The sequence below is a fragment of the Leucoraja erinacea genome, chromosome 36, assembly GCF_028641065.1.
Source record: "Leucoraja erinacea ecotype New England chromosome 36, Leri_hhj_1, whole genome shotgun sequence".
In the NCBI taxonomy this organism is placed as follows: domain Eukaryota; kingdom Metazoa; phylum Chordata; class Chondrichthyes; order Rajiformes; family Rajidae; genus Leucoraja; species Leucoraja erinaceus.
In genome coordinates, this window is record NC_073412.1 from 777,501 (window position 1) to 800,000 (window position 22,500).

The following is a 22,500-nucleotide window of genomic DNA, read 5'->3' on the forward strand; positions in this document are numbered from 1 at the left end:
ACACACACACACACACACACACACACACACACACACACACACACACACACACACACACACCACACACACACGGCTCCAGTAGACAAGAGCCACTCCATTATGGCCACTACAATGTGTCCCAACGCATGCGATGGGAGAGTCTGGAACGTATTCATTTTCCATGCACCGCCATCACTTGCAAATTCAGCTGAGTTTACACACACACACACACCTTGACACACACACACACACACCCCGACACACACACACCCTGACACACACACCCTGACACACAGGCCCTGACACACACACCCTGACACACACACCCTGACACACACACCCTGACACACACACCCTGACACACACACACCCTGACACACACCCCTGACACACTCACATCCTGACACACACATCCTGACACACACGCACACACCCTGACACACACACACTCGCACCCTGACACACACACACACCCCGACACACACACCCTGACACACACACCCTGACACACACACCCTGACACACACACACCGACACACACACACACACGACACACACACACCGACACACACACACACACACACCATTGCCATGGTAATGCCATTCAATATGATCATGGCTGATCATCCAGAATCAGTACCCAGGAGTCAAGAGTGTTTATTGTCATGTGTCCATGATAGGACAATGACATTCTTGCTTTGCTGCAGCCCCACAACACAATATGTAAACATGGTGCATAACGGGAGAAAAGACACAATCCCTTGATACTGTTCGAGCTAAATCTAACTGTCTCTTGAATCCACAATGACATTCGAGCCTTTTACATTGTCTGGATAAATGACAAGGGAATAATGTTTAGCGCAAGGTAATGGCAGCAAAGTCCGATCAAGGATAGTCTGAGGGCCACCAATGAGGTCGGCAGATAGTTCCGCACTGCTCTCTCGGTTGGGGCAAGTCCCCATCCAGCCAGGACGCTGGTCTTTGTGGATCAACGGCTGGAACTGGCAGCAACGGCTGTGGCTGCACCTCAGGCAGAGTGGTTGTGGTGTCCTGGAACTACCACCCTCAGCCCCTTCATCAATGGCTCTCTGTCCACCCTGGGTCACAGGTGTGTCACTGCTTGTACAATGTCCACCCCATCACCAAATGCAGCAGCCCAGGTGCACAGGTGTTGGGGTCCACAGGTGTTGGGGTCCACAGGTGTCCAGGTGCGCAGGTGTTGGGGTCCACAGGTATCCAGGTGTTGGGGTCCACAGGTATCCAGGTGTCGGGGTCCACAGGTATCCAGGTGCACAGGTGTCGGGGTCCACAGGTATCCAGGTGCAGGCAACATTCAGTCATGGTACGATGCACACGCAGATACCATCGCAACGTTGAGGAAACATTTGGACAGGTACATGGATAGGACAGGTTTAGAGGGACATAGGCCAAACGCAGGCAGGTGGGACTAGTGTAGATGGGGCATGTTGGTCGGCATGGAGAAGTTGGGCCAAAGGGCCTGTTTCCGTGCTGTATCACTCTATGACTCAGATAGTTCGACCAACCTCCTTTACATTCAGTGGCACAAGTGGACCAGTACTCCACCAGGTGACCCAGCACTCCAGAACGTGACCCAGTACTCCAGAACGTGACCCAGTACTCCAGCACGTGACCCAGTACTCCAGCACGTGACCCAGTACTCCAGCACGTGACCCAGCACGTGACCCAGTACTCCAGCACGTGACCCAGTACTCCAGCACGCGACCCAGTACTCCAGCACGCGACCCAGTACTCCAGCACGTGACCCAGTACTCCAGCACGCGACCCAGTACTCCAGCACGCGACCCAGTACTCCAGCACGCGACCCAGTACTCCAGCACGCGACCCAGTACTCCAGAACGCGACCCAGTACTCCAGCACGTGACCCAGGTACTCCAGCACGTGACCCAGTACTCCAGCACGTGACCCAGTACTCCAGCACGTGACCCAGTACTCCAGAACGTGACCCAGTACTCCAGCACGTGACCCAGTACTCCAGAACGTGACCCAGTACTCCAGAACGTGACCCAGTACTCCAGCACGTGACCCAATACTCCAGCACGTGACCCAATACTCCAGCACGTGACCCAGTACTCCAGAACGTGACCCAGTACTCCAGCACGTGATCCAGTACTCCACTCCACACTGAGTGGTGGTCAAGGCACATCATGGAGCATCCCGCCAACACTAGGCAGGTTCACAGTGAGGCCTGAGGTCTACACCAGGCCTTCTCCTGGTCTAAACCGACCCGACCCCACACCGCACCACCACACACCCTGCACCAAGCCGACAGTCTCTCTCCACATCTCCATCCAGGTGTGTTCTTACCTGCGTCTCTCCCTCGGGCTGTGAGCCTCACTGGTCTGTTGGCCGTCCCACGGAAGTTGCAGGTAGTGCCGCTGGGTGCGGGGCCAAACCTCGATCACCGGGATAGCTGCACAGCCACAAAGTCCATCTGGAAACACGTGCTCCGAGACTCCCACTCATACGGTCTACAGGCAGGAGGGAAAACACAGGTGGTCAACAACGGCCACAAGGGCCAGTGTTTATCTAGGCTACTTATCTAGACATTGCCTCCAAAACTGCCCTGAAGAGTCCTGCACTCGCCGACCGTCTCCTATCCACATCTCCATCCAGGTCCACAGACCTGCTGCCTGCTCCCCGCTGAGTTACTCCAGCGGCCGTCCCACTAGGCACGGTTGCTCTGTGAAACGTCACCTATCCATGTTCTCCACAGAAAGCTGCCTGACCCACTGAGTTACGTCCCGCACTCCTGTCAAACGTCACAGGCTATCCATGTTCTCCACAGGGATGCGCTTTGCCTGCAACTTATCTGACATTTACTCCATCACTCTGTGAAACGTCACCTATCCATGTTCTCCACAGATGCTGCCTGACCCGCTGAGTTACACCAGCACTCTGTGAAACGTCACCTATCCATGTTCTCCACAGATGCTGCCTGACCCGCTGAGTTACTCCAGCACTCTGTGAAACGTCACCTATCCATGTTCTCCACAGATGCTGCCTGACCCGCTGAGTTATGGTGCAGCAGCATCTATGGAGTGAAGGAAATAGGCAACGTTTCGGACCGAAACCCATAAGGGTTTCGGCCTGAAACGTTGCCTATTTCCATAAGGATTTCGGCCCCGAAACGTTGCCTATTTCCTTAGCTCCATAGATGCTGCCTGACCCGCTGAGTTACTCCAGCACTCTGTGTCTTTCTCTGTGAACTAGCATGCGTAGTTCCTCATTTCTACTGCTCTCCGTGTGTACAGGAGAATGTGTGTACACTAAATCTCTCTGTACACGGGCAGTGCCTGTGTATACACAAACTCTCTCAGCATGCGGGAGGTTGTGCGTATACAGTCACTGTACACGGGGCAATGTTTGTGTGTACATAGACGCTCTCTACATGGGACAGTCTGTGTGCATGCAGACTGTGTACAGGAGACTGTGTGTACACAGACTATTTATTGTCCCAGTGTGTGTGTACAGACTCTAGGCGTGCGATTGTGGTGGGTGGAATATATCCTTCACAAGGATTGTATAAATAGTATACAAGAATATTACAAACATAGACAATAGGTGCAGGAGTCGGCCATTCGGCCCTTCGAGCCAACACTGCCATTCAATATGATCACGGCTGATCATCCACAATTAGTACCCCGTTCCTGCCTTCTCCCCATATCCCTCGATTCATTTAGCTAAGATTTGTTGAGATAATTGGTTGATTTTGTATTATGATTTGTGCCGTATATATTATTGCAATCAATTATTAAATGTATTTTTGACAAAACAAACGCACACACACACACACAGAGTCAGCGTTGGTCTGCCACACAGGACACAAATAACTCACACAATCCCCCTCACTGCCATCCCCAGCCGGCTGGAGTTGCAAACTCTCGATCACCAGCTATTCTGCTGCTGGAGACAGTTCACACATCACCGCCCCGCTCACAGGGAACCATTCCAACAGGGATTCGCTCTTGATTAATCCTGAAAACTCATTAGAAGCACTCAGTAATTAAAATACTGAGCATGGCGCATCAGCAGACATACCCATCCAATAGAAACCAATCCCACAGGTTGCAATGTTCCCAGTGGATCAAACTCAGCAACGCTCCCACCAAATTACCCGGCCTCATTAGATGGAGTACAGCTTCACCCAACACACACAAGGTTGATGAAAGCCAAGCAAACACAGATTGGGCTCATATTCTGATTGCACCTTCCACAACCTTGGGACATACACAACAATCTCTCTGCAGTGAGTCACTGCCCCTGAGACCATGCCCAGACGCAGCAGCCACAGGAACACCTTGTACACAGGAGCAGCTCCAGAGGCCACAGGTTCAATCCTGACCTCTGCCGCTGTCTGTGTGGAGTTTGCTCGTTCTCCCTGTGACTGCGTGGGTTTCCTCCGGGTGCTCCAGTTTCCTCCCACTTCCCAAAACCACTGGGCTTGGTAGGTTGAAAAAAAACTCCAACAGTGCTGGAGGAACTCAGTGGGTCTCTGTGAAACGTCACCTATCCATGTTCCCCACAGATGCTGCCTGACCCACTGAGTTACTCCAGCACTTTGTGAAACGTCACCTATCCATGTTCTCCACAGCTGCTGCCTGACCCGCTGAGTTATGGTGCAGCAGCATCTATGGAGCGAAGGAAATAGGCAACGTTTCGGGCCGAAACCCTTCTGGAAATAGGCAACGTTTTGGGCCGAAACCCTTGTGGGTTTCGGCCCAAAACGTTGCCTATTTCCTTAGCTCCATAGATGCTGCTGCACCCGCTGAGTTACTCCAGCACTGTGAAACGTCACCTATCCCATGTTCTCCACAGATGCTGCCTGACCCGCTGAGTTACTCCAGCACTCTGTGTCTTTGCCTGATTTCTGTGTGTGTTTCAATGAATGATGTGGTGGTCTTGCAAATACTGTGGCTCAGTCACTGAAGGGGGTGGAGAGATGGAGGAGGGGGGGGGAGGGGGGGGGTGGAGAGGAGGGGGGGGGGGGAAGGGAGGGGGGGGGGGGGGGGGAGGGAAGGGGGGGGTTGTGGGGGGGGAGGTAGGGGGGTTGGGGGGGTGGGGGGGGGGGGGTTAATCCATGGTCACTGGGCGGTGAATAGATGCGTTCAATTTCCAGGTGACATTTAAAAGGAATTTAATTTTCCTCTGTTCACCGTGTCAACATACTCTCACACGCCGCCATCAGGCTGCAGACTCACTGATTGCTTTGGCCTCTGACTGAGTTTATCCATCACCATCACTCACTCCCACATGTCCTGTATCCTGTGTCTAAAGAACCCTTCTGTAAACAGCGGAGCAGAAAGGAAAGGTCAGGGTGGCTACATCTGAAGCATTCACTCTGGCATTTGTCCTCCCTGCTGCAGTGTGTAGGTAACATAGAAACATAGACAATAGGTGCAGGAGGAGGCCATTCAGCCCCTCAAGCCAGCATTGCCATTCAATATGATCATGGCTGATCATTCAAAATCAGTACCCCATTCCCCATATCCCTTGATTGTGTTAGTCCTCAGATCTAAATCTAACCCTCTCTTGAACAAACTGTTCACCCTCCTACCTTCCGGTAAGCGCTACCGCAGCATGCGGAGCAAAACCACCAGATTCAAAAACAACTTTTTCTCTCAGGCCATCAGACTACTCAACACACTTAAGTAAATTCCATGAACAGTACCCAAACAAAGACAAACAAACTGTGAAAATAACTTTGGCTCAATGTCTCCAGTATGGAATTTGCACTTTTTCTATATTGCACCTTTCATTGTTGCACCCTGTTTAAAATACCTCAAGGTTTTTGCTACATTTTGGCACACTGTGAATATTTTAATATTTTAAATAATGTAATGTCTATTGTCTATTTTTATTGGTATGTTGTCTGTCTGTGTTTTTAATATTACTGCACATTTGGAGTATGGGGAAACGTAATTTCGATCCTCTGTGTAACTACTGTTGCATAATAGAATTGACAATGAAGTTACTTTGAACTTTGAACTTTGAATACATCGGAAGGAATGCATCTGGAAGTAACTGCAGATCCTGACTACGGGAGCTGCCTGTATGTAGTTTGTATGTTCTCACGGTGACCACGTGGGTTTCCTCCCACACTTCAAAGACGTCAGGTTTGTAGGTTAATTGGCTTCAGTAAAAAAAACTTAAATTGTCCCTAGTGTGTGTGTGTGTGTAGGATAGTGCTAGTATCATTGGTTGGTGGGCCGAAGGGCCTGTTTCCGCGCTGTATCTCTAAAGTCTATACAGAAGCACAGTGCTCGGGGGGGGGGGGGGCATTTGGCCCAAGGACTGTGATACTAGCCCCCCCCCCCCCTTTCCCCAGGCAGGGTGGAGGGACTGCCACTCACAAACAAGTAGGGATGAGTTGGGTCTAAATCACTCCACTCTCCTCACAGCAACATTTCTCCCTTGCACTAAACGTTATTCCCTTATCCTGTATCTGTACACTGTAAATGGCCAGATTGTAATCATGTGTTGTCTTTCTGCTGGATGGTTAGCCCACAACAAAAGCTTTTTACTGTATCCCACTACACGTGACTATACACTGAATCAAGAGAGACACAAAACGCTGGAGTAACTCAGCGGGACAGGCAGCATCTGTGGAGAGAAGGAATGGGTGACGTTCTGGGTCGAGACCTTTCTGCAGGTGCCCTGTTCTTCCTTGACTCGCCCCCACAAGGGAAGGGGAAGGGATACTTGGTCCATGCGACGGGGGGGGGTCTGGAGCTAGCCGCACACACCTGGGGCAAGGTTGGCCGTCTGGGTCACAAATATAGAGTGTGACTGAGAACTGTCACTGGATGATCAGTCAGTCAATCGATTCAGGGCTGAGATCAATAGCCATTTTAATGCAGTAATGTCTTCATAAAGGCACTAGGCTGTCATATAATTAGATCAAAGAGATAATCAAAGGTCCATCTGCAAGGCAGAGCCATTAACCTGGGCACACGTTGAGTTTAGTTCAGGAAGCAACTGCAGATGCTGGTTTAAATTAAACATAGACACAAAAAGCTGGAGTAACTCAGCGGGACAGGCAGCATCTCTGGAGAGAAGGAATGGGTGACGTTCTGGGTCAAGACCCTTCTTCAGGACCTGAAGCCAACAGCGGCCCGTTTCCTTCATCATTGGTACTTTTCATTTGTTCTATATCTCTCTACATCATCATCTATATTTTGGTCAGAGGTTATGGGGAAAAGTCTGGATATTGGGGTTAGGAGGGAGAGATAGATCAGCTATGATTGGATGGCAGAGTAGACTTGATGGGCCGAATGGCCTACTTCTACTCCCATCACTAATGACCATATTAGCCTATCTCTCGTTTCCTTTCCCTGTGACATTCAGTCTGTAGAAGGGTCTCGACCCGAAATGTCACCCATTCCTTCTCTCCAGAGATGCTGCCTGTCCCGCTGAGTTACTCCAGCATTTTGTGTCTGTCTTCATTGCTTTCGTCAGCAGAACTGCAAATATTCCTGTATTCGAGCCTGAATTTGTCACTTACCCAACAACCCAACATCAGATCCGCACTGTGAACTCTCTGGCAAACCTCACAGAGGGACCTTGGCATGGCACAGATACTTCACAGTAAGTCATCGTGAAGCTAGATCACTAATGTAGACCGAGCAAGATCTCCAATAACCAATATGAGCCCCAATAATCAATATGTCTGAAGAAGGGTTTCGGCCCAAAACGTCGCCTATTTCCTTCGCTCCATAGATGCAGCTGCACCCGCTGAGTTTCTCCAGCACTTTTGTCTACCTTCGATTTTCCAGCATCTGCAGTTCCTTCTTAAACAATCAATATGAGCCACTGTGGACAGGGTCCCCCAGTAACTGCTGTGTGTAAATGTATGAGCATCTCCAGGCCACGGTTCCCTGTTTAATTGCGCTACTTAGAAGGGACCACGGATGAAAGAAGGAACTCACATTTATAATGGCAACTTTCACAACTGCAGGGCAGCCCCAGAGCAGTTTACAGACATGAAAGTAATTGTGAACATTAGTCACTGTTTTACTGCTGGAGATGTGGCCCAGCAAGTTGCAGTGAGCGTGGATCCCGGTTACTAAAGGCCAGTGATGCAGGGTGGAGAAACCTCCATCCCCAGGTCCCAACACCACTGCCTGCACCACCACACCACCCTCTCAGGCCCCTCTTTCCATTCAAACTCAATCCTTGCTCGAGGCAACATCTGCAGCTTGCTCCGGTCCTCAGTAATTGGTTGGGGCATAGTTTACAGAGCACACACCTTGCTACACTGCAGTGGGACTGTCTGGGTCACTACAGTGGACTGTCTGGGTCACTACAGTGTCTGGGTCACTACAGTGTCTGGGTCACTACAGTGTCTGGGTCACTACAGTGTCTGGGTCACTATAGTGTCTACAGTGTCTGGGTCACTACAGTGTCTGGGTCACTACAGTGTCTGGGTCACTACAGTGGGACTGTCTGGGTCACTATAGTGTCTGGGTCACTACAGTGGGACTGTCTGGGTCACTACAGTGGGACTGTCTGGACCACTATAGGGTCTGGGTCACTGTAGTGTCTGGGTCACTACAGTGGGACTGTCAGGGTAACTACAGTGTCTGGGTCACTACAGTGGGACTGTCTGGGTCACTATAGTGTCTGGGTCACTATAGTGTCTGGGTCACTACAGTGGGACTGTCTGGGTCACTACAGTGTCTGGGTCACTACACTGTCTGGGTCACTACAGTGGGACTGTCTGGGTCACTACAGTGTCTGGGTCACTACAGTGTCTGGGCCACTACAGTGTCTGGGTCACTACAGTGGGACTGTCTGGGTCACTACAGTGTCTGGGTCACTACAGTGTCTGGGTCACTACACTGTCTGGGTCACTACAGTGGGACTGTCTTGGCCACTACAGTGTCTGGGTCACTACAGTGTCTGGGACACTACACTGTCTGGGACACTACAGTGGGACTGTCTGGGTCACTACAGTGTCTGGGTCACTACAGTGGGACTGTCTGGGTCACTACAGTGTCTGGGTCACTACAGTGGGACTGTCTTGGCCACTACAGGCCAGGCAGCCCCACATCAGTGGAGAGCTACTCTACAGGGAGGGTGCTATGTACATTCACAAAGGACATGGACCTTCCTGAAGATTCAGCTGCCCGTTGGGGAAGGCAATTTTTGTCTCATTCATTTATTTGATCATGTTCTTTTTGGAGGAAATAAGTAGGAAAAAACATTGATGAGGGCAGATTGGTAAATATTCTCCCCATGGAGTCAAACACATCTGGAGAAGGGTCAAACACATCTGGAGAAGGGTCCCGACCCAAAATGCCGTCTATCCAATCCCTCTACTGACCTGTCTGACCTGCCGAGTTCCTGCATCATTTTGTGTTCTGTTCAAGTTTCTCGTGGCTCCAATATCTACATGAACTTTAGTGAGGGTTTGACTCACATGGTAGGCTGGTCAGAAGCAGAATTAGGCCATTCGGCCCATCAAGTCTACTCCACCATTCAATCATGGCTGATCTATCTCTCCCTCCTAACCCCATTCTCCTGCCTTCTCCCCATATCCCCTGGCTCCGCTATTTTTAAGAGCCCAATCTAGCTCTCACTTGAAAACATCCAGAGAACCTGCCTTCACCACCCTCTGAGGCAGAGAATTCCACAGACTCACCACTCTCTGTGAGAAAAAGTGTTTCCTCGTCTCCTTTCTAAATGGCCGACCCGTTATTCTTAAACTGTGTGTGGCCCCTGGTTCCGGACTCCCCCAACGTCGGGAACATGTTTCCTGCCTCTAGCGTGTCCTTGGCCAACTTTCCAAGATGACCTGATCTCGTTGCAACCTTTCTTCATTGTAAACTTACTAACCATGTGGACAATGCTGTCATCTAAATCGTTAATGCTGTAGAGATGACAAACAACAGTGGACCCCAGTACTGATCCCAGCCCATACCACCCGCCACTGGCCTCCAATCTGAATCTAACCCCTAACTCTTGCACCAAATAAAGTCTTCTTTGGACCTGGCATTAAAACAAGGCTCCGTCATTCTCTCATTCAGCTGCCCATGTGGCATGGTACCACAAAGGAAAGGGTCAAGCACTCAGGGCAGTGTTGACCCTTCAGTACCCTGCCCCTCAGTACTGTGGGCACAGCTTTGATCAATACTCCTGATTCACGCTACATTCAAACATTGGCTCAGCTGACGCGAGTGAGAATTGATCGTGAAAGCACTTCTGCCCGAGCTTTGTCGAGAGAAACGACGTGATTGATTGCCGAGGTAGGTGGTGTGGCTCTGCCGATAGCCAACACTCTCACGTCTAGCTCTTATGTCCACAGAATACAGCCACACACACCCCTGGTCCGATCAATAGCCGTCGTTCGTCAGCTCACCAAGAAACCAAAACAAACTCTGCAGAATATCATTAGGGAAAAGAAATGCTCATTGATGTTTCTGCTGGGATCTCGGGCTAGTGCAATGTGGACGCAGTCTCTCACTCAGCCACTCGCTCTGGGACAGAGGACCATTGTCCATTCTCCAGCCACCTTCCCCTCTGTGGCCCATCTCCACTGCCCTGTGCAAAGTCATGGTTTGATGCAGAGCCCGGGGTCCACAGGAGACCAGACTCTGCAGGACACAAGTGTTAGAAGTTGTCGTGGTTTGTGATTATCATGTGTACGGCAATATAGTGACAGGCTTTGTGAGCGAGTGAACTACCCCGTCAGATCAGATCATGCATCAATACAGACAAGACTGTAGGATCAGAGAAACCAAGACACGTGAAATTCCTCAACCATTTCAGTGGCAGATTGTGTGCCTGTTTAATGATCCTCCCTGGAGCCCAGCATCTAACATCGACATTCCAACAGTGTGGATACTCTGTATACCTCCCCACCCTCAGCCTGAAGCCACCTCTGGTTCTGGAGACAAAGGCTGACCCACATGGTCAAGGTCAGAGCTTGTATCCCAACAGAACCTGAAAGGCAACTGTTGCCACACAGTGAGTGGTGGGTGTATGGAACCAGGTGACAAACCAGGTAGTTGGAGCAGGTGCTGGGACAACATTGTATATACATTTTGGACAGGTATATGTGGGTGGGTGTATGGAACAAGGTAACAAACCAGGTAGCTGGAGCAGGTGCTGGGACAACATTGTAAATACATTTTGTACAGGTATATGGATAGGAAGGGTTTAGAAGGATAAAGGGCCTGGCCATTTTTTCGGCAATTGCCGGCATCATTGACCGACAAAGTGGTGGTGTGATCACGTATGGACGCGCGGGTTTTTCAAGTCTCGCAACATTTTTTTTGTTGCCGCTGGATTTTGAAATGTTCCAAATCTTTTGGCGACATTGATATGATGGAGCCAAGTGGGACAGGCCCTTCAGGGCCAATCGCGGGCAGGTGGGACATGGTGCATCTTGGTCAGCATGGACAAGATGGGCTGAAGGGCCGTTTGTGTTCTGCATGGTTCTATAACTATGACTGCCAACGTCCTGCCTTTATGTAACACACATGGTTATGCTAGACACACAGAATATAGTGTTACAAGTACTGGGAAAGTGCAGATAAAAAAGTGGAATTGTTGCAGCAAGGTAGATTGGAACACCACAAATACACCCCAGGTAAATGAGAAGATGATTCGGTAATCTGCTCTTGAATCAGGTAGGATGAGCTTGCAAACATTTATGTGACATGGCCAATGGATGTGACACCACAGGCCGCTGGAGGCAACATCTGGAGCCCACACCAGGCAACATCTGGAGCCCACACCAGGCAACATCTGGAGCCCACACCAGCAACCTGGCAACATCTGGAGCCCACACAGGGCAACATCTGGAGCCCACACCCACACAGGGCAACAGCTGGAGCCCACACCAGGCAACATCTGGAGCCCACACCGGGCAACATCTGGAGCCCACACCGGGCAACATCTGGAGCCCACACCAGGGCAACATCTGGAGCCCACACCGGGCAACACATCTGGAGCCCACACAGGGCAACATCTGGAGCCCACACCTGGCAACATCTGGCATCTACACCGGACAACATCTGGGCGTGCCATTGCTCCAGTGTGCCAACATCTTAGCCACATTTGTGAGCTGGAACGTACTCTCAGCGATGCTACAGTAACACATAAAGCTCTCAGCTAAATCCACCATGTCATTGTGCGTTTACACTCCCTGCCTTATGCCAAAAGGCTGTATTTTATGTTGCTTATTGATTTGAGAAGTTGCTTTTAACAGTTTCTGAGACGGTGAGTCGTCTATAAGTTGTCTTGCTCTCCTGTGATGAACTGTGGCATCTTGTGGTCCCAGTATCATCCTTTACATCACCTGATCAATAATCAATATACCATGTGCTGGAGTAACTCAGCAGCTCAGGCAGCATCCCTGGAGTGAAGGAATTGGTGACGTGTCTCAACCCCAAATGTCTCTAATTCCGTCTCTCCACAGATGCTGCCTCACCCGCTGAGTTACTCCAGCATTTTGTGTCTACCTTCGATTTTACCAGCATCTGCAGTTCTTCCTTAAACATCTCTGGAGAGAGCCTATCTTCAGTGTAAACCAACATCTGCCGTTCCTTCCAACACATCAATAGCCTCACCTCCAACTCCCTGAATCCTGGCGCCTTCTGTTTCAATACTGTCTGGAAGTGTGGCCATCATTCCACCTCATATATTCCCAAATGGATGAGGAGACCATTGAATCAGAGTAGACCTCAGCAAGACAACACTACCTACTTCCATTCACTGAGGATCACCCTGAAGAAGGGTCTCGACCCAAGATGTCACCTATTCCTTCTCTCTGGAGATGCTGCCTGTCCCGCTGAGTTACTCCAGCTTTTTTGTGTCTATCTCCTGAATCCTCGCCTCTGCTCACAGACAGTGTCTAATCCAATTTAGTTATCTATCGTATAATCCCCTGCACCTTAATCATCTCCCATTGGCTCACAAGTGTTATCTGAACACAACAATCCCCGAACTTCCACTTCAGAGAACTCATTCAAATTTGTCAAAAACTATTTTCCTTGCTGGAATCAAATGTTGACAGAGTCTAATTACTTTCTCTTCATCGTCTTTCATCTTTAATTCAGGATTGTAGATGATACATTACAAGTACTCAGGTTGTGAGAATCGTTGCTGCTTTGGAATCTCTGCAGCCCCCCTTCACACAAACCCTGTACCCCCCACCTCACCACCAGCTTCCAGATGTTTTACAAATAAAATCAAACAACGTTTCAAGTAGGCTTTTTTTGATTTTTCTTAAAATAAAGAGATGAGAGGATTTCTTCCTCAAGAAAGTCCCGGAGGAGATGATGTGACTTGAATGATTAAAGTAACCAAGGGCTAATTTAGCAAGCTAACAATCCCACAATTAGGTTCCCGGTAAAAGCAGACAGGAATAGTATCATTGTATAAAGATTAATAATTTAACTTTCATTCTGTGTATCTATGCATTAACCAAATGCAAATATATTTACAGTTTCAAAGTAATCTCTTTTAAATAGGTAACTGGACACAAAATGCAAGCTGGCATATTAAGCATCACACGCCCTTGAAAAACACACAGTGCTGGAGTAACTCAGCGGGTCAGGCAGCATCTGTGGAGAACATGGATAGGTGATGTTTCACAGAGTGCTGGAGTAACTCAGCGGGCCAGGCAGCATCTATGGAGCTAAGGAAATAGGCAACGTTTCGTGCCGAACCCCATAAGGGTTTCGGCCCGAAACGTTGCCTATTTCCAGAAGGATTTCGGCCCGAAACGTTGCCTATTTCCTTAGCTCCATAGATGCTGCTGCACCATAACTGAGTGGGTCAGGCAGCATCTGTGGAGAACATGGATAGGTGACGTTTCACAGAGTGCTGGAGTAACTCAGCGGGTCAGGCAGCATCTGTGGAGAACATGGATAGGTGACGTTTTGTGTTGGGACACCTCCTGTTCTTGCCCCCTCTCCAGGAGGGGTGTGTGGGTCTGGGGGCAGGGCAGGCTCGGACCACAGGGCGGGCCTGAGGGATAGAGAGCCGAGGAGATGTCACTCCCTAGACCAGGAGCGCAGGAGGATGAGGTCCATGGTTAGTCAGGAACACAATCACCGCAACTAAATGAAAAGGACTTTCTAATAAACTGCTTAATCAGGAATACACAAATTATGATAATTAAATGTAAATCATTTTATGGTGATGGTGATTTTAATACGATCTAAATGTATGGTGATTTTAATACGATCTAAATGTATTACAGAGATGCCTGGCTCCTGTAGCAATCAATAATTCTGACCAGTGTTTAATCCAATATCAACGATCTCTCCTTCCTGCTCTCTGGATGAAAGAGGTTTGTCCTGGGCCAGTGGACTCAGGGAGTCTATTGTGAAATGTTTAAGAAGGAACTGCTGATGCTGGAAAATGGAAGGTAGACAAAAATGCTGGAGAAACTCAGCGGGTGCAGCAGCATCAATGGAGCGAAGGAAATAGGCAGCGTTTCGGGACGAAACCCTTCCGGGTTTCGACCCGAAACGTTGCCTATTTCCTTCGCTCCATAGATGCTGCTGCACCCGCTGAGTTTCTGGAGCATTTTTGTGTACAGTCCATTGTGAAGCTTATTCGGGGATGGGGGTGGGGAGACAGGCGGGGGGGACGGACACACACACACACACACACACACACACACACACACACACACACACACCACACACACACACACACACACACACACACACACACACACACACACACACACACACACACACACACACACACACACACACACACACACACACACACACACACACACACACACACACCAAGCCAGACACTAACGGCTGCAATCAGAGGACAGCAACTCATTGCTTCAGTCAGTGACCCCAGGGTGGGGAGGAGGGCAGTGTGGGCGAGGTAACTGCTCACGATCCACTCTAATGTTCCCTGGGACAGATGTGGTGAGGAAGAGACTGTGTCTACAAGGGTATAGAAACATAGACAATAGGTGCAGGAGTAGAGGCCATTCGGCCCTTTGAGCCTGCACCGCCATTCAATATGATCATGGCTGATCATCCAACTCAGTATCCCGTACCTGCCTTCTCTCCATACCCCCTGATCCCTTTAGCCACAAGGGCCACATCTAACTCCCTCTTAAATATAGCCAATGAACTGGCCTCAACTACCCTCTGTGGCAGAGAGTTCCAGAGATTCACCACTCTCTGTGTGAAAAAAGTTCTTCTCATCTCAGTTTTAAAGGATTTCCCCCTTATCCATAAACTGTGACCCCTTGTCCTGGACTTCCCCAACATCGGGAACAATCTTCCTGCATCTAGCCTGTCCAACCCCTTAAGATTTTGTAAGTTTCTATAAGATCCCCCCCTCAATCTCCTAAATTCTAGGGAGTATTAAACCAAGTCTATCCAGTCTTTCTTCATAAGACAGTCCTGACATCCCAGGAATCAGTCTGGTGAACCGTCTCTGCACTCCCTCTATGGCAATAACGTCCTTCCTCAGATTTGGAGACCAAATGTATGTGTAGTGTGACAGGTTGCAGCCCCTGCTCGACTATCTGAAGGGGCTGCTCTTAAATTAGCCCCACGCCCCTGGTCTTTGGGCACCTGGTACAGAGGGGGAGGGTCGTGATAGAGGGGGGGGGGGGGGTCTCGCTGTCGGTCTGCTCCTAACCAAGATGGCCATTTGCAGGTCCAGGCTGCGGGCAGTTGTGGGTTCTGCCCGCCCCTATTTACAGGTCTATGTCCGTGCCCGAGTGTCCCTGGGGAGGGAACATGCGTGTGGTGTCTACAGGGACTTCTGTGAACGCTGGTCACCGCGGGGGGGTGGGGGTCTATTGTAGACAAAGTTGACAATAATTTAATCTGACAACTGTGTTTGAATAAAATCTCTTTGTATTTTAAAAATAGGGCAGGGGCAGCATGTTTAAGGGCCTGTCCCACTTATGCAACTTTTTCGGCGACTGCCGGCACCCGTCATCGGTCGGCGAAAATGTTCCAACACGTTGAAAATCCAGCGGGGACCAGAAAGACGCTACGACTCTTTGGGCGACTGAGGAGCCGACTCACGACCGTACAGGCGACACGTCGCGGGGTGAAGCCCGTACGGTCGTGAGTAGTCGCCCATAGAGTCGCACCTTGTTCTGGTCGCCGCTGGATTCTCAACACGTTGAACATTCTCAGCGGCCGATGACGGGTGCTGGCAGTCGCTGAAAAAGGTTGCGCAAGTGGGACAGGCCCTTTACAATAATGCTGGGTGCCTGGAACATGCTGCCAGCGATGGTGATGGAAGCAGATATTATACGAGGCATTTTTATACACACATGCACGGGACGATACGATACGGTAGAACTATATTTATCCCTGGAGTGAAACTAATCTGCCAACTGTCATAAAATACATCATATATGAAATAAACGTGACAAATGGAAAGGATTGGGGATATGCAGAGATTGGGGAGAGGGGGTCAGTCTTTGTCTCAGTCTCAGTCTACCCCACGACAGAAGGGGGAGGGGGGAGATGGTTCCTGTGCATGTAGGGGAGATTAGTTTAATTTGGCATCAGGTTCAGCACAGACATTCTGGGCTGAAGGGCCTGTTCCTGCGATGAACTGTGCAACCTTCTAACTCTCCGCTAAACTATCCAATCAACTCCCCCTGGGGCAGGGAGAATACAGGAACGCATTGTATGTGGAGCACATCTACAAACTCCGTTAAGTTCCTCTCAAGAGGCACCCAGTCACCCGACACACTCTCTCTCGCACACACACACACACACACACACGCACACACACACACACATACACACACACACACACCCACACCACACACACACCACACACCCACACACACACACACACACATCCCACACCACACACACACACACATACATACACACACACACACCTACACACACACACACACAGACCCCCACACACACACACACACACACACCCATACACACACACACACACACACCCCACACACACCCCCCTCACACACACACACACACACACACACACATCCCATACACCACACACACACACACACACACACACACACAGACCCACACACCACACACACACACACACCACCCCACACACACACACACACACACACACACACACACCAACACATACACACACACACACACACAACACACACACACACACACACACCACCACAACACACACACACCACACACACACACATCCACACACACCACACCACCCACACACACACCAACACCCCACACACACACAGTGGGTTTAATAATAGGCCGCGTGTTGTGAATGGGAATGCCGGCGTTACATAACGTGTTGCTCCACACCCACAATGTAATGATCAACATCCATCAGCCAGTGGTATGAATATTGATTTCTCTCACATCAGGAAGTCCCGGCATTCCCTCCCTCTCTCTCTATCCCTCCCCCACCCAAGTCACACCAGCTTCTCATTTTCACACTAGAAACAGCTAACAGTGGCCCGTTTCCTTATCATCGTTATTTATTGCATATCTTTCATTCATTGTTCTTTATTTCCCCACATCACCATCTATATCTCTCGTTTCCCTTAGCCCTAACCTGGCTGAAGAAGGGTCTCAACCCGAAACATCACCCATTCCTTCTCTCCAGAGATGCTGCCTGTCCCGCTGAGTTACTCCAGCATTTTGTGTCTTATCTCTGGGTATTTAGTTTAGTTTAGAGATACTGCATGGAAAAGAAGCCCTTCGGCCCATCGAGTCCGTGCTGACCAACAAATACCTCCTACACAAGTTTTATCCTACACTCTAGTGACAATTAATACAAGCCAATTAATCTGTAAGCCCCCCCTCCCCCAAAGCCAGTCTCCTGCTCACTGCTGCAGCCACGGGCCAAATGAACCAGGACTTCCTGGTTAGCATGGGCAAGTTGGGCCGAATGGCCTGAAGTATACAGTGTGGAAACCGGCCATTCAGTCCACCTTGTCCATTGATTTGAACAGCGTGGAAATCGGCCCTTTGGCCCAACTTGCCCCATCTATACTAGTCCCACTTGCCCGCCCTTGGACCATAACACTCTAAATTAGTATACGGGCTGGCTCCACATGCCAGCATTTGACCCAGATCCCTCTAAACTCTTCACATTGAGATACATGTCCACATGACTTCTAAAAGGCTTAATGTATCAAATTCCCGAGCTTCCTGTGGCAGCTCAATCCAGATACGGACAATTGGTCACCCTCCTATCTCCTGGCAGCTCGCCTCCTTTTACAATGCATCTTATATCTTAGCCAGGGCCCCTACATGACTTGGAATGACAATGTATTTCCTTCCCTGATGTCGAGCATCAATGCTGGAAGTCCCTGTACAAAAGCACTGTTGATGTACCTTGAAGGGATAAGTAGGAGAATGGAGAATGGAGTAGGTGAATCCGTGGTGAGGTCTCCTCAAGGTATGCCCACTCCTCCTCGCTCTAACAAGTGTCGTGCAACACCCTCTCAATGTCTAACTCTTCCCTGATCTCAGTCCGAAGAAGGGTCTCGACCCGGAACGTCACCCGTTCCTTCTCTCCAGAGATGCTGCCTGTCACGCTGAGTTACTCCAACATTTTGTGTCTATCTTGGGTGTAAACCAGCATCTGCAGTTTCTTCCTCCACTCATAGAAACATAGAAAATAGGTGCAGGAGTAGAGGCCATTCGGCCCTTCGAGCCTGCACCATTCGCCATTCAATATGATCATGGCTGATCATCCAACTCAGTATCTCATCCCTGCCTTCTCTCCATACCCCCTGATCCCTTTAGCCACAAGGGCCACATCTAACTCCCTCTTAAATATAGCCAATGAACTGTGTGGCCGCAACTACCCTCCGTGGCAGAGAATTCCACAGATTCATCACTCTCTGTGTGAAAAAAAATGTTTTTCTCATCTCGGTCCTAAAAGATTTCCCCTTTATCCTTAAACTGTGACCCCTTGTTCTGGACTTCCCCAACATCGGGAACAATCTTCCTGCATCTAGCCTGTCCAACTCCATAAGAATTTTGTGAGTTTCTATAAGATGTTGTGAGTTTCTATAAGTTGCTATAAGATGTTGAGACTGAAGCCACCATACTGGACATACGGATCAATGATCCCACTAATCCTTCATGCATTGACCTCAGGGGTTGAAGAGGTCAACCCTTGACCCACTGCAAGGACTGGACAGCTTTGTCCCCAATAGCCAGTGTTATGAAGGGAAGTGAGGAGAAGGGCCAGTCAGCTCTCACTTGATATAAAGAGTTGCTCGGACATAATATAACCATATAACCATATAACAATTACAACACGGAAACAGGCCATCTCGGCCCTTCTAGTCCGTGCCGAACACATATTCTCCCCTAGTCCCATCTACCTGCACTCAGACCATAACCCTCCATTCCTTTCCTGTCCATATAACTATCCAATTTATTTTTAAATGATAAAATGGAACCTGCCTCCACCACTTCCACTGGAAGCTCATTCCACACAGCCACCACTCTCTGAGTAAAGAAGTTCCCCCCTCATGTTACCCCTAAATTTCTGTCCCTTAATTCTCAAGTCATGTCCTCTTGTTTGAATCTTCCCTACTCTCAAAGGGAAAAGCTTGTCCACGTCAACTCTGTCTATCCCTCTCATCATTTTAAAGACCTCTATCAAGTCCCCCCTTAACCTTCTGCGCTCCAGAGAATAAAGCCCTAACTTGCTCAACCTTTCTCTGTAACTTAGTTGTTGAAACCCAGGCAACATTCTAGTAAATCTCCTCTGTACTCTCTCTATTTTGTTGACATCCTTCCTATAATTAGGCGACCAAATTTGTACACCATACTCCAGAATTGGCCTCACCAATGCCTTGTACAATTTTAACATGACATCCCAACCTATACTCAATAATCTAGGAAGAACTCTGCACAATCCCACATTTCTCTCAGCATGTCCGAATATATCTGACACATCATGTGGCACAGTTGTATTATGCGACAGTGAATTTGAGGGGCAATTTGAAGCCAGTGAATCGTGAAATAACAAATGAGATGAATAATGTGTCGCTGGGTATTGGTGACATTGTTTGAGTGAGGAGAAGGGACCAAGTCCCAGTGAAGGGCGCCTCTTCCCAGAGTGTGTCACCCCTCTTAGCTCTGCCCCATCACCAGTGGGCTGTAGAGCCACAGCTGGTAACTTGACAAACATCGTGAGTTCCTACCCTGTCAGAACAAATTAATAGTCATTGTTGTGTAAGATGTTGGTGTACATCGCAAATAGACTTAAAAACTGCCTCAAAAAGGCTGGCAGCATCATCAAGGACCCACACACCATCCTGGCCACACACTCATCTCCCCGCTACCTTCAGGTAGAAGGTACAGGAGCCTGAAGACTGCAACAACCAGGTTCTTCCCCACAACCATCAGGCTATTAAACTCAACTCAAACAAAACTCTGAACATTAATCGCCCATTATCTGTTTATTTGCATTTATCTGTTTATTTATCCATGTGTGTATATATTTATATAATGGTATATGGACACACTGATCTGTTCTGTATTCATGCCTACTATGTTCTGTTGTGCTGAAGCAAAGCAAGAATTTCATTGCCCTATCTGGGACACCTGACAATAAATTCACTTGAATCTTGAATCCTGGTGTAACTCAGCGGGACAGGCAGCATCTCTGAAGAGAAGGAATGGGTCGAGACTTTGCTTCAGACTGAGAGATATTTATTGTTGATCTATATACCTCTATTGTGTGCTACATACAGCTAGACCTAACTAGATAGATGCTAACTAGACAATGTTATACATACAGTAATGCAGGCAGTGTTTAAATGTGCCGGCTATTTCACGTTTCACAGTTCTTTGATAATTATATTTGGATAGGAGCAGGGAGAAACATCGCCCATTCCTTCCCTCCAGAGATGCTGCCTCACCCGCTGAGTTACTCCAGCATTTTGTGTCTAATCTCCCTTCGATTTTAACCAGCATCTGCAGTTTTTTCTTACACACATAGGGTCTCTTTTCCTGCCCTGTGAAGATTATTATCGTCACCTGTACCAAGATTCAGCGAGAACCTGTTTGCACACTATCCAGTCAAATTATACCAAGCAAGTTAATCACAACAGGTAAACAAAGAGGGAACTACCACAGGACAGAATGCAGTGTTACAGTATTATAGTGTTACAGTTAGAGAGAGAAAATACAACATCCTCAATGTGGTAGATTGGAAGATCAGGACTCCACCCGATCTTACAAGATGACCTTTCACTAGTCCGACAACATGTTAATGTCTGAAGAAGGGTCTCAACCCGAAACGTCACCCATTCCTTCTCTCCAGAGATGCTGCCTGTCCCACTGAGTTACTCCAGCATTTTGTGTCTATCTTCTAAGCTGTTAAACCAAGACTGCCTCCTGATCTATCGGGCTGGTATTCGGATCAGATCAAAATGGCTCAAAGACTTTTCTAAATCTAAACAAAAAATCAAAGTATTGATCGGTGCATTGTCTTTGGGAGCGGGCGTTCAGCTGAATTAGAGTTTCACATTTTGTTCACAGTTTGAGCTGGGAATATGCAGGCTATACATGAAGCAATCTTGCTACCTCCTAGTATAGGCTGCCACCCAGTGCCCTGACTGAATAGATGTTGCACCAGGCTGGCTGTTTCATGCACCGAGTTGAGACGCAGGAAGATATCCTCTCCCACAGATTCACCGGAGAGGACTCTCATTCCACGGCAACCGTGGTTGAGGTCCTGAGGCCAAATGGCAGGAGGCTGGGGTTCATCAGAACCAGCCGGCTCATCAAACTAACCCAACACACATCACCTTGCACATTTAGTCACCTTTCCACAACCTACTGTATGTATGTCCAGCATTGCAGGTGGCCGGGGAGAAGGCCGGAGAATGGGGTTCAGAGGGAAAGATAGATCAGCCATGATTGAATGGCAGAGTAGACTTGATGGGCCGAATGGCCTAATCCTGCTCCTATCACCTATGACCATTAACTTGCCCCTCCCTGGTTGTACAGCTTGTCCTCAGACAGCAGGCCTGACCAGCTTGGTGCAATAGACAATAGGTGCAGGAGTAGGCCATTTGACCCCCTTTGAGCCAGCACCGCCATTCAATGTGATCATGGCTGATCATCCCCAATCAGTACCCCCCTGCCTTCTCCCCATATCCCCTGACTCCTTTAAGAGCCCTATCTAGCTCTCTCTTGAAAGTATCCAGAGAACCGGCCTCCACCGCCCTCTGAGGCAGAGAATTCCACAGACTCACCACTCTCTGTGAGAAAAAGTGTTTCCTCGTCTCCGTTCTAAATGGCCGACCCCTTATTCTTAAACTGTGGCCCCGAGGGAGAGGAAGGGCCGAGGGTCAGTGTGTCACCTGGAACAGTATGGTGCTGTCTCAATGTTGGGGCCAGACTCTGTGTTGGTGTCCAGAGGGGGGGATTACATCCACCGGGACACCTGCCCCAAATACCCGCCTAATTCTACTCCTATAACCTGGAGCCATGAGAATCTAAATGTCCGTGATGCCCAGGT

General features: G+C 49.1%; 1 protein-coding gene across 4 annotated transcripts in view; it reads right to left on the reverse strand.

Annotated features, from left to right (window-relative positions):
• Positions 1–22,500, reverse strand: part of LOC129713648 (leucine-rich repeat and immunoglobulin-like domain-containing nogo receptor-interacting protein 1) — a 124,038-nt gene that overhangs the window by 49,495 nt on the left and 52,043 nt on the right. For all 4 annotated transcript variants that reach the window (XM_055662857.1, XM_055662858.1, XM_055662856.1 and 1 more), the window contains exon 2: positions 2,326–2,489. The gene's annotated coding sequence lies outside the window, so the exon portion shown is untranslated. The remainder of the gene's footprint in view (positions 1–2,325; positions 2,490–22,500) is intronic.